Source organism: Choloepus didactylus, chromosome 7 (genome assembly GCF_015220235.1).
Source record: "Choloepus didactylus isolate mChoDid1 chromosome 7, mChoDid1.pri, whole genome shotgun sequence".
Classification (NCBI taxonomy): Eukaryota; Metazoa; Chordata; class Mammalia; order Pilosa; family Megalonychidae; genus Choloepus; species Choloepus didactylus.
The window spans coordinates 72,881,550-72,895,077 of record NC_051313.1 but is presented as its reverse complement, the minus strand read 5'-3'; positions in this window follow the sequence as shown (position 1 = coordinate 72,895,077).

Genomic DNA, 13,528 nt, shown 5'->3' with positions numbered 1-13,528 from the left:
CCAGCAGGGAGCTCAGAAGTTCTCTTAGAGGCACTCTTTGCAGGAAATCATCAAAGGGTTTAAACTAGCTGTAATGTGGAGGATAACGGAAGTAGGAATTACGGTTAAAATGCTGTTGCAATAATACAGGGGAGAGGCCATGGACACCTACATTGAGCCATGTTTGGGGTTAGAGGTGGGAATAAATTCAAGAGACATTTGGGAGGTACAAGTGACCCATTGGATATATTGGGTGAAGGAAAAGGAAAATTCTGGCGTAGGTGAATAGAGGATGATAGTGCCCATAAAGGAGACAGGGAATAAAGGGGAAAGATTTGGCTTGGGTCAAAAACTAATTCAGTTTGGGATGTGAGTTTTAGAGTGTTGATGTGATTAATATCCTTGAGTTTGCGGTGTTGATCAACATTCTTGTTGAAATGAATTCTCCATTTGGGGGAGGCATGCCAGGTCTAGAGCTGTATATCTCAGTCATACAATATAGCCAGTAGTTAGAGCTAAGAAAGTGGAAAAGATTGAGAGCACAGAGTGAGATTCCTTCTCTAGAGTTGGGATGAGCTCAGTAAGTCCATGAACCTCTTAAAATTGCCTGCAAAATTTTGAATGCATTTGTCTGTGTATAAGCAGCCTTAAACCAGTGCTCCTAAAGAGATCTTTGACCCAGAAAAGTTTGACTATCACAGTAGAGTGAGATGGAAAAGGATTGTGGAAAGAATCCTGAGGAACACTAACATTTAGGGAGGAGTAGAACTGGTGAAAGAGACTTCAGAGGAATAGAAAAAGAATCAGATAATAACACTGTTTCCAACCCTGCTGTAGACACTATAGGTTTGTGTGTGAGTGTTTTGATTGTTTTTTATTCATTTGCTGGCCTGTCATTTATTTTCTTTAGTGGCAGCACCCTCATATTTTCTTGGGGACTATCCTTTTGTCATTCTGTCCATATGACTGGGGTGGTGCTGTCACCACTAAAAGTGGGTATGAGATTGAAGTCTGGCCAATGGGATTAAATTCTAGGACTTTTGTTGCAGCTACTGGGAAAGAGAATCCTTATTTTCTCTAGATTTGAAACTGTGTAACAGAACAGTGAGGACCCCATAGAGAGACAACCTCCTTAACAAAAAGCCAACATGGATGAGAGCAGAATCTAGAGATTGAAAGAATGAGTTTGGATCTCGTTTGGGTACTTGTTTTCTTCTTTACTTGTACATTTAATGTCCAAGTAACTTCCCTCTTTTTGCTTAAGAAAGAGTTGAATTTTTTTCACCTACAGTGGAAAGAATCCTAACCACTATAAAAGCTAGTGGAGTTGAGAGTTTTAAGAAGGGAGAGGTCACGCTAGTAAAACTTAAAAGCCAGAGGACATTGTTTGCCTAAGGGAGTTTTCTGGATGGTTAGTGGGTTGAGGGCTGTGATGGTTAGGTTCATGTGTCAACTTGGACAGGTGATGGTGTCCAGGTATCTGGTCAAGCAAGTACTGACCTAACCTTACTGCAAGGACATTTGTGGTTGGTTAATAAATCTGAAGACTGGTTTATTAAATCATCAGTCAAATGACTGCACTTGTGAATGATTACATCAGCGAAGGATGTGTCTTTGCAATGAGAGAATTCAATCAGCTGAATTTAATCCAATCAGTTGAAGACTTAAGGAAGAAAGAGAGAGGACCGTCACTTCTTTGGCTAGCCAGTGAATTGTTTCCTGAGGAGTTCATCAAACACCTTCATCGGAGTTGCCAGTTTGCTACATGCCCTATGGAATTTGCACTCATGCATCCTCCTCTATGGACTTTGGACACGTGCATCCCCACAGTTGCATGACACACTTTTATAAAATCTTATATTTACAAATATCTTGTTCATTCTGTTTCCCTAGAGAACCCTAACTAATAGCTTGGTACCAGGAATGGTACTTGAGAAACAGAATCTTAAAATGGGCTTTTACAATTTGTTTTCTACTCTGATTAGATTCAAAGGCACTAATGACTCTATTTCCAATAATCAAGATGGCACTGACAGTCCATGGCATGAGTTGGCAGTGGAGATGCGCAAAATATCACCATTTGATTCTCCCAATCATACTCTTGTATGAAGCAAGGCTCTGGGTGACAGTGTTTTTGACACCTTAATAGAGTTTTTTGAATATAAGAGGTATAATGATGTTGCCTGGTTGCTGTTAGATACACTCAATAACATTATAAGAGAAAGGGTTGAACTAAAGGCTTCAAATTTGAAACTTAAATGCCGCATGACAGATGTAAAGTTTCCTATGTGTGCCCTTGAAAGAAAATCTTATTTCCTGTGGCCATAGACTTGAGATTTCTGAAAACCAAACCCAGAGTTTCTCGTTGTGCAAGTAGCAGATTTACACTGTAAACTAAAATCTCAACCTCACAGGATGTCTGCTGTTAAAGTAAAGGCATTGACTGGAAAAGAATGGGATCCTGGAACTTGGGATGGGGACATATGGATTAATAATAATGGCAGTGAGGACACTGGAAGCCTGGACTCTTCTGAGTCTTTGCTAGATATACCTGTAGTGGTCTGCCCTGAGGAAACAGCCCCACCACCACCACCTCCATTCTGCCCTGAGGAGATAGCTACCCAACCTCCAGCCTGCTTTGAGGAAACAGCTTCCTGACATCCAGTCTGCCCTGAGGAGCCTGCCATCCAACCTCCACCTAAACAGATTAACCCTGCAGTGCCCGCTAAACTTGTAATCACCTCCCCTGAAATGAAGCCCTCACTGTCTGGAGAGATGAATCCTGTTTCATCAGATGAAACTGCAATGGAATGTCCTGAGGTAATTGGCTTGAGGGATCTTCTAATTCTTTTCATGACCTACCCTCATCACCACTCTTTTCTTCAAGACCTATAACTAGACTAAAGTCCCAACAGGCCCTGAAGGGTGAGGTACAATGTGTAACCCATGAGGAAGTATGCTATACTCCAAAAGCATATACTCTCTTCCTGAAGAATGTAGTTCTGGGGCTGGCTGCTGGTGATCCTTGGCCTCTGTCAGATAGCAATGAGTATGGCAGCCTCTCCCGGCCTTTCCCTTCTCTTCTGGGTTCCATTGATTTCAGCTTCTGGCAGCTCTCTCTGTGGTTTTGTCTCTTTCTGAATTTCATTCTATTATTTTTTTTAATTTTTATTTTGAAATAAATTCAAACTTACAGTAGCAATTGCAAAAATAATAAAATCCCCATACACAGAACTCCAGCATACTCCAACCCCCCTCCACTGATACCCAGATCTACCAACTTTAATATTTTATCACTTTACCTTTTCTTTCTTTCTCTCCCTCCCTCCCTCCCTGTCTATCATCCATCATCTATCATCTATTGCTCTGTCTTCTGAACATATGAGAGCCAGTTGTACACATCTTTGAACCAATAATATAATTCACATATACATTTCCTATGAACAAGAATATTCATTTATGTAATCACATTAAGTGTAGTTAAGAAGTTCAAGAAATTTAACATTGATATAAAGCTTACATTCTATATTTCATTTTTTTTCTTATGCCCCAATTGTGTCCTTTTGAGTCTTTTCTCTTCTATTCTTAGATTTCATCCAGGACCATCTATGGCATTTAATTGTCATTATCTATTTAGACTGTCTTTTTTTTTCATTTGTGGAAACATACATACAGCATAAATCTTCCTATTCCAAACTCTCCCATTAGTGGGATTAATCACATTCACAGTGTTGCAATGCCATCACCTTCCCACCATCCATTACTAGAAATTTCCCTTTACCCCAAACAGAAACCCTACACTCATTTCTTATTAACTCCTCATTGCCCCTTCCCCCACTTCTCATAACCCATATTCTACTTTTCATCTCTATGATCATATTCTCTGATACTTTCTTTGTGTTTACTGTGGGGCTTAAATTTAATATCCTAAATCCATAACAATCTTGTTTTCTTTGATACCAACTTAACCTCAATAGGACACATAAACTGTGTTCCTATACTCCTCCATTCCCCCACCTTTATGTAGTTCTTGTCAAAAATTACATATTTTACATTGAGTCCAAAACCACTGATTTATCATTACACTTTATGTATTTTAGATCCTGTAGGAAGTAAATAGTGGAGTTATAAGTAAAAAATGCAGTAGTATTGGTATTTATATTTACCATGTGATCTTTACTGGAAATCTTTATTTTTCATGTGGTTTCAGTCAATTATTTAGTGTCCCCCTTTCAGCCTGCACAATTCCCTTTAGTATTTCTTATAGGACTGATCTACTGGTGATGAAGTCCCTCAGCTTTTGATTATCTGGGAATGTTTTCATCTCTCCCTCATTTTTAATCTCCAGGTGTTTGTGAATTCTCCAAGCCTCTGATGGTTATTGACTTCTATTTGTATTCCATTGTGGTCAGAGAATGTGCTTTGAATAATTTGAATTTTTTTAAATTTATTGAGGCTTACTTTATGTCCCAGCCTATGGTCTATTCTGGAGAAAGTTCTGCGATCACTAGAGAAGAATGTGTATCCTGGTGATCTGGGTTGTAATGTTCTATATATGTCTGTTAAATTTTTTTCTCTCTCTCTCTCCTTTCTTTGTTTCTCTGTCAGTAGGGCTCCCTTTAGTATCTGAAGTATGGCAGGTCTTTTATTAGCAAAATCTCTCAGCATGTTTGTCTGTGAAAAATTTAAGCTCGCCCTCAAATTTGAAGGAGAGTTTTGCTGGATAAAGTATTCTTGGTTGGAAATTTTTCTCTCTCAGAATTTTAAATATGTCATGCCACTGCCTTCTTGCCTCCATGGTGGCCTCTGAGTAGTCACTACTTAGTCTTATGTTGTTTCCTTTGTATGTGGTGAATTGCTTTTCTCTTGCTGTTTTCAGAACTTGCTCCTTCTCTTCAGTATTTGACAGTCTGATCAGAATATGTCTTGGAGTGGGTTGATTTGAATTTATTCTATTTGGAGTTTTCTGGGCATTTATGCTTTGTATATTTATATTGTGTAGGAGGTTGGGGAAGTTTTCCCCAACAATTTCTTTGAATACTCTTTCTAGACCTTTACCCTTCTCTTCCCCTTCTGAGATACCAATGAGTCTTATATTTGGATGTTTTATTTTATCTATCATATCCCTGAGATCCATTTTGATTTTTTTGATTTTTTTCCTCATTCTTTCTTTTGTTCCTTCATTTTCTGTTCTGTGGTTCTCCAGGTCGTTGAGTCATTGTTCAGCTTCCTCTAGTCTTGTACTATGAGTGTCCAGAATCTTTTTAATTTGGTCAACAGTTTCTTTTATTTCCATAAGATCATCTATTTTTTTTATTTACTCTTGCAATTTCTTCTTTATGCTCTTCTAGGTTCTTCTTCATGTCCTTTATATCCTGTGCAATACTCTCATTGTTTGTCTTTAGTTCTTTGATTAATTGCTCCAAGTACTGTGTCTTCTTTTATCTTTTGATTTGGGTGTTTGGGTTTGGGTTATTCATATCATCTGGTTTTTTCACATGCTTTAAAATTTTCTGTTGTTTTTGGCCTCTTGGCATTTGCTTTACTTGATAGGGTTCTTTTAGGCTATGAAGGATTATTCAGACACCAATCTCTAATTTGTCAGATCTACAGCTTGGTGGCATACACTTTCTCTAACTAACCAGCAGATGGCATCTGCGAATCACCTATTCCCCTCAAGTCAGTTCTTCCCAACTTTGTCTTTGTGGTGTGTGGGGGTCTGGTTCTTGTGGGGTCCAATTGGTGCACCAAGTTTGGGTGTGTTGTTGGTGCTGTCTGCCATGAATGTGGGGTGGGTGTCTGAGTGGTTAGAGGGGCAGGGAAGCTTTAAATAATCAAACCTCCTGGGTGTTCCTGGAGGTTTAAGGCTGCTGCAAAAGTCTAAACCTTCATTTCAGTGTCGCCACAGATTTTCTCTGCCACTGACCCACAAGTCCTTGGTACTGGCGTAGGGTCCCTGGGATTTTGGGGTGGGTTCCTCTTCCCAGCCGTGCCCTTCTAGGGCCTCTGCTGAGGGAAGGCTGTGCTATGTCACAAGTGTGTGCCGTCCCTCAAGGGAAGCCCTGGGCTGTCAGGCTGTGCAGGGGCGTTCCTAGCCTGCTGTAAAGATGGCTGAATGGGGCATGTTAATTTCCCCCTTTTTGCACACTCTGCCTTCCCAGCTCTGGGACAATTAGCTTGGGTGTGCAAAACGCTATTGTCCATGCCTGATATTGTGGCGTGTGTGTGGTGTTGCCAGAAACACTTCCCGTCACACTGCGTCCCTTGGCGTGGCTCTGGGCTGTGGCTCTGGTGCCGGGCAGGAGCGTTCCCAGCCCTCTGGGAAGATGGCTGCAAGGGGCATGTTTTTTTTTTCCCCTTTTGGCTCACCTCTGTCCTCCTCGCTCCGAGACAACTAGCAGTGGGTGCATGGAAGGTTATCTTCCACACCAGATAGTGAGGCGTTCGTACAGCCCCTTCCTGCCGCACTTCACTGTGGTTCTTGCTGCCATATCCGCAGCTGCTTTTGGGTTTTTTAAAAAAGAACTAGTCTGACTTCAAATGTCAACTCACAGTTTCCTCACACTGCAGTTTCGCTGTCAGATATTCGGCAGGCTCACTCATTTCAGAATGCACACTCCTGGTTTCATGAAGTGCACGGTCCCTGTGGATTTAGCAGACTTTGTCCAGCTGCTGCATCGCTGGAACTGGTGTTCTGGGTCACTTTCTGGCGTCTATCTAGTATTTTTCATGGAAGTGTTTTTTTCCCCTGTATCTCCTAGCTGCGATCTTAGGTTTCCCTCATTCTATTTTAAAGGACTCTCATAACAGGCTTAAGGCCCATCCTGATTGAGTTGGGCCACCCCTAAACTGAGGTAACCTCATCAAAAGGTCCTACTTACAATAGGTTCACACTCACAGAAATGGAGTAAATTTAAGAATATGTTTTTCTGGGTACATCACTCCAAACCACCACAGCTACTATAGGCTACATTAAAGGATTTGTGGAAGAGGTAGGAGTATAAATAAAAACATAATTTTAAAAAGGAAAAAAACACAATACTAAAACAAAACATATTCTCCTGGAAAGAAGAGCAAATAGCTAGCTCTAATGAGCCTGACCACATTTAGAAAATCCTTATGTTGGATTATACATGATTTGATTACCATTTTGAAAATTATGCTTACTAAGAGGACAACCTCTAAAGCACTGAATAAAAAGTACGATTCTAGAATTTGAAACAACAAAATGTCCTTAGGTCAGTACTCTCTATTGCTTCGTGGGTAAAGAAAAGCCATCAAATGAAATCACCCCACTCTGAATTGTTCTGGTTTCTGGGCATCAAAATAGGATGCCAGATTTGTAACTTCTGTCCTCTACACATTTGGATTGCCCTTTACATTGGGATCATCTGTCCTCAAACTACCTTTCCAACTTCATTTGCCCCCACTTCCCACCTGGCACCTTATATTCCCCTACTCTCAAACTTACTTTCAGATATTCACCCCGACACTGACACACTAACAGATTCCCCCTTCACTATTTCCCCTTAAAGTCCCTAGTTCACCTCCTCTAAGAAACTCCCATGATTTTGGCTTCTTATTGATCCTATCACTCGAGTAGAATCCTCCTTCTTTAAGCTTCATAGCATGTTGAATATGCCACCATAATCAGTGGCTTATCAATTGGCCTCTCCCACTAGATTGTGAACTCTGTAGCATGCCCCATGTGGCCTAGCACAGTGCCTGGCACAGAGAAGTTATTCAGTTTATTTTGATAATGGATGAGTACAACTGGTCAAAATGATGTCCAATGTTTAGGGTGGGTCTTAATCCAAAACCACTTGTGTCCTACAAGAAGAGAAAATTTGTACTCAGTAGGAGACACAGAGAGAGATGACCATGTGAGAGAGGAAAGACTGAGTTATGCCACAAGCCAAGGAACAACAGCATGTATTGCCAGACACCTCCAGAAACCTACAGACTTGAGAGGAAGCGTGGCCTTGCAGACACCTTGATTCAGATGTCTAGTCTCCTGAACAGTCATTTAAACCCACTAAACTGGTGCTTTGTCTCAGCAGCCCTGGAAACAGACAAAAAATAACTACATCAAGAAAATAGTTATGCCTGAAAGTGAAAGTAAAGTCCCTTGTAATGATTATTTAAAGTTCAAACCCCTGAGAACAATACTTTACATATTTATATTTTTAAATGCTTCTAGTTTGTCTGTCAACTGTCTAGCTCCATGAGAGTGCATCGTGTTTCTTTGGTCAGGCTGTTTTTCATCACTAGGCTGCCAGATCTTTGGGCACAATTACACTCTGCCAAAGTGAGAGGCTGAGGCTGACCAGTGGTTTGGATCTAGCTATTCTAAGTTGCAGTGTGCTATTCTACTTGTGTGTCTGTGCATTCACCACCAACGTAGTGATCACCTGGGACCATTAATGCATCAAACTATCTAAAACATGACTGGTCAGTTGGAGGTAGTAAGATGTGTTCCCCCAAATTTAATGTTTTAAATTCATGGCTCCTATTCCTGGTGAACAATTTTGGAAATGTATGTCATCCACCCATAAAGTCAGAGTATGGATGGTTGAATACAAAAAATAATAATAATAATAATAATGGCTAAAATTTATTGAGCACATACTGTTTGTCAGGTACTATTCTAAATAGTCTCAATCTTTACAACAACCTGTAGAAGTAAGGACTATTATTATATTACTACATTACCAATTTTGCAGCTGGGGAAAGTGAGTCACAGAGCTACCCAAGCTGGTAAGTGGTTCAAGTAGCACAGCCTGTTACCAAATCCTCCTCACTTAATCGTTCTACTAAAATGAAGTGAATATGACCCACGGTTAAAAAATAAAGAAGCCAAACTGTATACTGGTAGACAGTAAATCATTTTTTTCACTAAAAATCCAAAGAGAGAGTGTTTTTTGAAGAAAGTTATATACAAAACTCAGCACATGCTGGGCAACAAGTAAATGTTAATTACAATTTAACAATACAATAAGGTTATTTATAGAAGTTCCAACATCAGTTTTATAATTTTAGGACAGTTAATTGAGTCACAGCATTTTGAAGCTTGAAGGAATTAATTGCTTTAATTACAACCAGTTTACTTAATATTTGTCCATTTTTGGAATAGTTTGTCTCTTACAGAAGGTTAAAATATTACCTATAGAGGTCATGGATCAGCTGACTTCTATCCATTCATGGTGAAGACCAGAAAACTGTCCTTCAAATATGAAGGGAGTTTAAAATATTCTCTGACAAACAGACAATGAGAGGGTTTGTGAACAAGATACCTGCTCTACAGGAAATACTAAAGGGAGCACTACAGACAGATAGGAAAAGAAAGGAGTGAGAGGCTTGGAAAACAATTTTGGGTGATGGTAGCACAGCAATGTAAGCACACTAAACAAAGATGACTGTGAATATGGTTGAAAGAAGAAGGTTAGGAGCATGTGGGACACCTGAAGAAAAGAGGAAAGATAAAGACTCAGGAATAAGTCTTTATTCCTGTATAACTCAGTGAAACCTAGAGTGCTCAACAATTGTGATAAAATGTACAAATATTTTTTACATGAGGGAGAACAAATGTCAACCTTTCAAGGTGTTAAAAATAGGGTGGTATTGGGGAAAAAATACAATCAATGCAAAGTAGAGAGTACAGTTAACAGAAACATTGTATTATGCTTCCTTTAACATAACAAAGGCAATACACCAAAGCTAAATGCCTATAAGAGGGGGACATAAGGGAGGGGTATGGGACTCTTGGCATTGGTGATGTTGTCTGACTCTTTTATTGTACTTTAGCTTAATGCTATCTTTCCTTTTGTTGCTTCCTAGCTGTAATGTTTTGTTTTGTTTTGTTTTCTCTTTTTTCTTTTTCATTTGTCTATCTTCTTTGACTTCCTCCTTCTTTGTGGAACAAATGGAGATGTCCTTATATAGATAGTGGTGATGGTGCTGAATACATAAATATGTGACTATACAGGGAACCATCAATTGTTTACTTAGGATGGAAAGCATGGTGGGTGAACAAAACCATCTTTAAAAAAAAAATGCATTGATGAAGAAACCTTGAGGGCACTATATTGAATGAAATAAGTCAGACACTTAAGGACAAATATTGCAGGGTCTCACTAATATGAACTAATTATAATATATAAACTCATAGACATGAAATATAAGCTACCAGGATATAGAATGGGGCTAAAGAATGCGGATTGGTTGCTTATTATGAGCAGAATGTTCAACTAGGTTGAACTTAAGTGTTTGGAAATGGACAGAGGTGACGATATAATGTTATTGTGAGAATAGCTAACAGCGCTGAATGGTGTGTGAAGGTGGTGCCAAGGGGAGGCTTAGAGTCACGTATGTCACCAGAAGGAAAGTTGGAGGTTAAAAGATGGGAATGTATAAAACAGTGAATCTTGTGGTAGACAATGTCTGTGATTAACTACAAATATTAGAAATCTCTTTCATGTACTAGAACAAATGTATGACACTATAATTTGAAGTTAATAGTAGCGGGGCATATAGGGAAAAATATGCCTATTACAAATTATATACTTCAGTTAGTACTATTTTAACATTCTTTCATCAACAGTAACAAATGTACTATACCAATATTATGAGTCAATGATGGAGGGGAGGGTGGTTAGCGATATGGGAGGATTTGAGTTTTCTTTTTTTTTTTTTTTTACTTTATTTCTTTTCTGGAGTAATGAAAATATTCTAAAAATTGAAAAAAAAACATTAATTGTGGTCATGGATGCACAGCTGTATGATGGTACCATGGGCAATTGATTGTGCACTTTGGATCTTTGGATAATTTTATGGTATGTGAACAATCTAAATAAAATTAAATTAAAAAAAAAAAAAAAGCAACACACCAGGAAGGGTTTCACTCTATGGCAGTCCCTGGGGCCCCAAAAGGGAATTCATCAGCCATACAAAGTGCATCCACCTTGCAGGTGAGGGCTTCAGGGAATCTAAGAGGGGCTTTTCCTTTTAAAGCCCAAAATACATTTGTCATAATTAGGAGTGCTCCCTCGAATTTGAAGCTGGCCAGACTCCAGTCTCCAAGGTAAGACTCCCCCATGACTTTGTTGGTGTTATTTAGGCTGCTTTGTTTCTAAGGATATGGAACACTAAGTTTTATGTACATGTTTCCACAGACCTCTATTATTTAGATGTTACATGTTAACCTTTGGGTGAGGCCACAGGGACATGCTCTGCAGCACCCTTTCTCCTCAGCACATAAGCTCCCAGAATCCTTTACATATGTAGCTACACACTTGGGCCATCACTTCCATTTCTTTGTATGTTTTGTAATATTGGATATTCTCATATTTTAATGTGTTATCACTTGGATTTAGACTCTGAAACATCTGTTCCTTCAGCTTATATCCAGCTAGTATAGTGACAGAGCTTTCCTTGAATGGCAGGAGCTACCAAGAAGGAGGAGAAAGAAGAGAAAGAGGTAGAAGAAGAGGAGGAGGAGGAGGGAAAAGAAAACATGTTTTCAAGCCTTTGTAGATTTACCTGTGCAAGTGCTCTCCTTCAGGGCTTATCCATACAATGAATTTAGAGTATACTTCTAAACTGAAGCATTCCCTCTTGTTCAGGGCAGGGCAATAACTGATTATTAAATCTAACTTCATTTTTAATAGTTTGAGCTTTTCCCTAAAATGTTTCTAAAGAAATCATTTGCTCACTGAACTGCCAAAAGAGCAACACACAATGGAGAAGCAGTTCTTAATCGCCTTAGCAATTTCTTATTTGTGTTTAGGGTGTGTGTGTATGTGCATACACACACACTGCATTATTTAGCCTTTTTTTTTTAGAAAAATACTTATTCTCAATCCTTAGGAATGATCCCTTCAGGGGTCATACATTCTGGTGTCCCACTAAGACCTAGCTCAGAACCTTGACCCAGTAGGTATTCAATAAATACACAGTGGGCAAACACATAAATAAACCAGTCAGTTATTGCTATCATCTCCAACTGCCTAAGTGATAAATGATCAGACTGTGGTCTTTCTTATCTGTGCTACACTTCATCACCTGTGCTTTCTGACCATTAGCCCATGGCATAAGCTGTACAGAAGTGGGTGTTTGACAGGGATAACCTGAGCTTTCTGTGCCAATCAAAAACAGCTGAGGCATGCCTTGCATCACTATATACCTAAAGTACATATCCAGTTTACCACCAACCTGAGCTTTCTGTGCCAATCAAAAACAGCTGAGGCATGCCTTGCATCACTGTATACCTAAAGTACATATCCAGTTTACCACCTGCAGGCTTTGACTGGTAATTCTGCCTTAGTAATATCGGGATCATGTCACAAAGTTGGGCAGAACACTGTCTTTCTATATCCAAGTCATACCAAATTTTCTGAGTAACATTGTTATTTGTTTTGGAGAAAATATACATTTTTTAGTTCCAAAGACATCAAGAAAGAAGAATCTAAATCTGTTTTATCTATAACCAGTATAGTGTGTGAAAATTCTATTATATAATGAAAATTTTGAAATGAGACTAGTTTGTTGTTTAAAGAGTAAGGGTGGAATTGTTCAATTCTGTCATCAACAATAGTGACTCCTCGGCATCCCCCTCAGAAATCCTGCACACCTGTGAGACTAATTTGGCTGCAAATCCAGGTACATGTGAATCATAACTTCAAAATAGTGTGACCATAGTTTTTCATAGACATATTTAGAAAGCCAAAGTCACTTTGTGTTGATATTTCATCTTTTTTTTGAACATGTTCCTCTCAATATGATTTTGTTTTGTTTTGTTTACAATATACTAGCTTTTATATTTACCCATGCCATTATCTTTAAGAGAGATCTTTATTTCTTCATGGGGCTCCAGTCAATTGTCTAGTGTCCTTTCCTTTCAACCTGAAGAACTCTTTAGCAATTTTTATAGGCCTAGTGGTGACAAAATCCCTCACCTGTTATTTATCTGGAAATGTCTTAATCCCTCCTTCCTTTTTGAAAGACAGTTTTGCCAGATACAGAATTCTTGGTTGGTAATTTTTTTTTTGCTTTGAGCATTTTAAATGTGTCTTCCCACAGCCTTCTTGCCTCCATGGTTTCCAATGAGAAATTGGCATTAGATATAATTGAGGCTCCCTCGTATGTGGCATTCAGAATTCTCTCTTTATCTGTAGCATTCAACAGTTTGATGATAACATGATGACACATTGTGGGTCTATTTGGGTTTATCTTGTTTGGAGTTCCTTGAGCATCCTGAATATGTATACTCACGTCTTTAGTTAATGTGGGGAAGTTTACAGACAGTATTTCTTTGAATATTCTCTCTACCCTTTTTTCTCTTTCATCTCCTTCTGGGACTTCCACAGTGTGTTTGTTGGTATACTTGATGGTGTCCCATAAGTTCCTCAAACTCTGTTCATTTTCTTCATTCTTTTCTCTTTCTGCTCCTCAGACTGAATGAGTTCAATTGTCTTATCTTTATGTTCACTGATTCTTCTGCCAGCTCTAATCTGCTATTGAACCCCTCCAGGGAATTTTTAATTTGTTACGG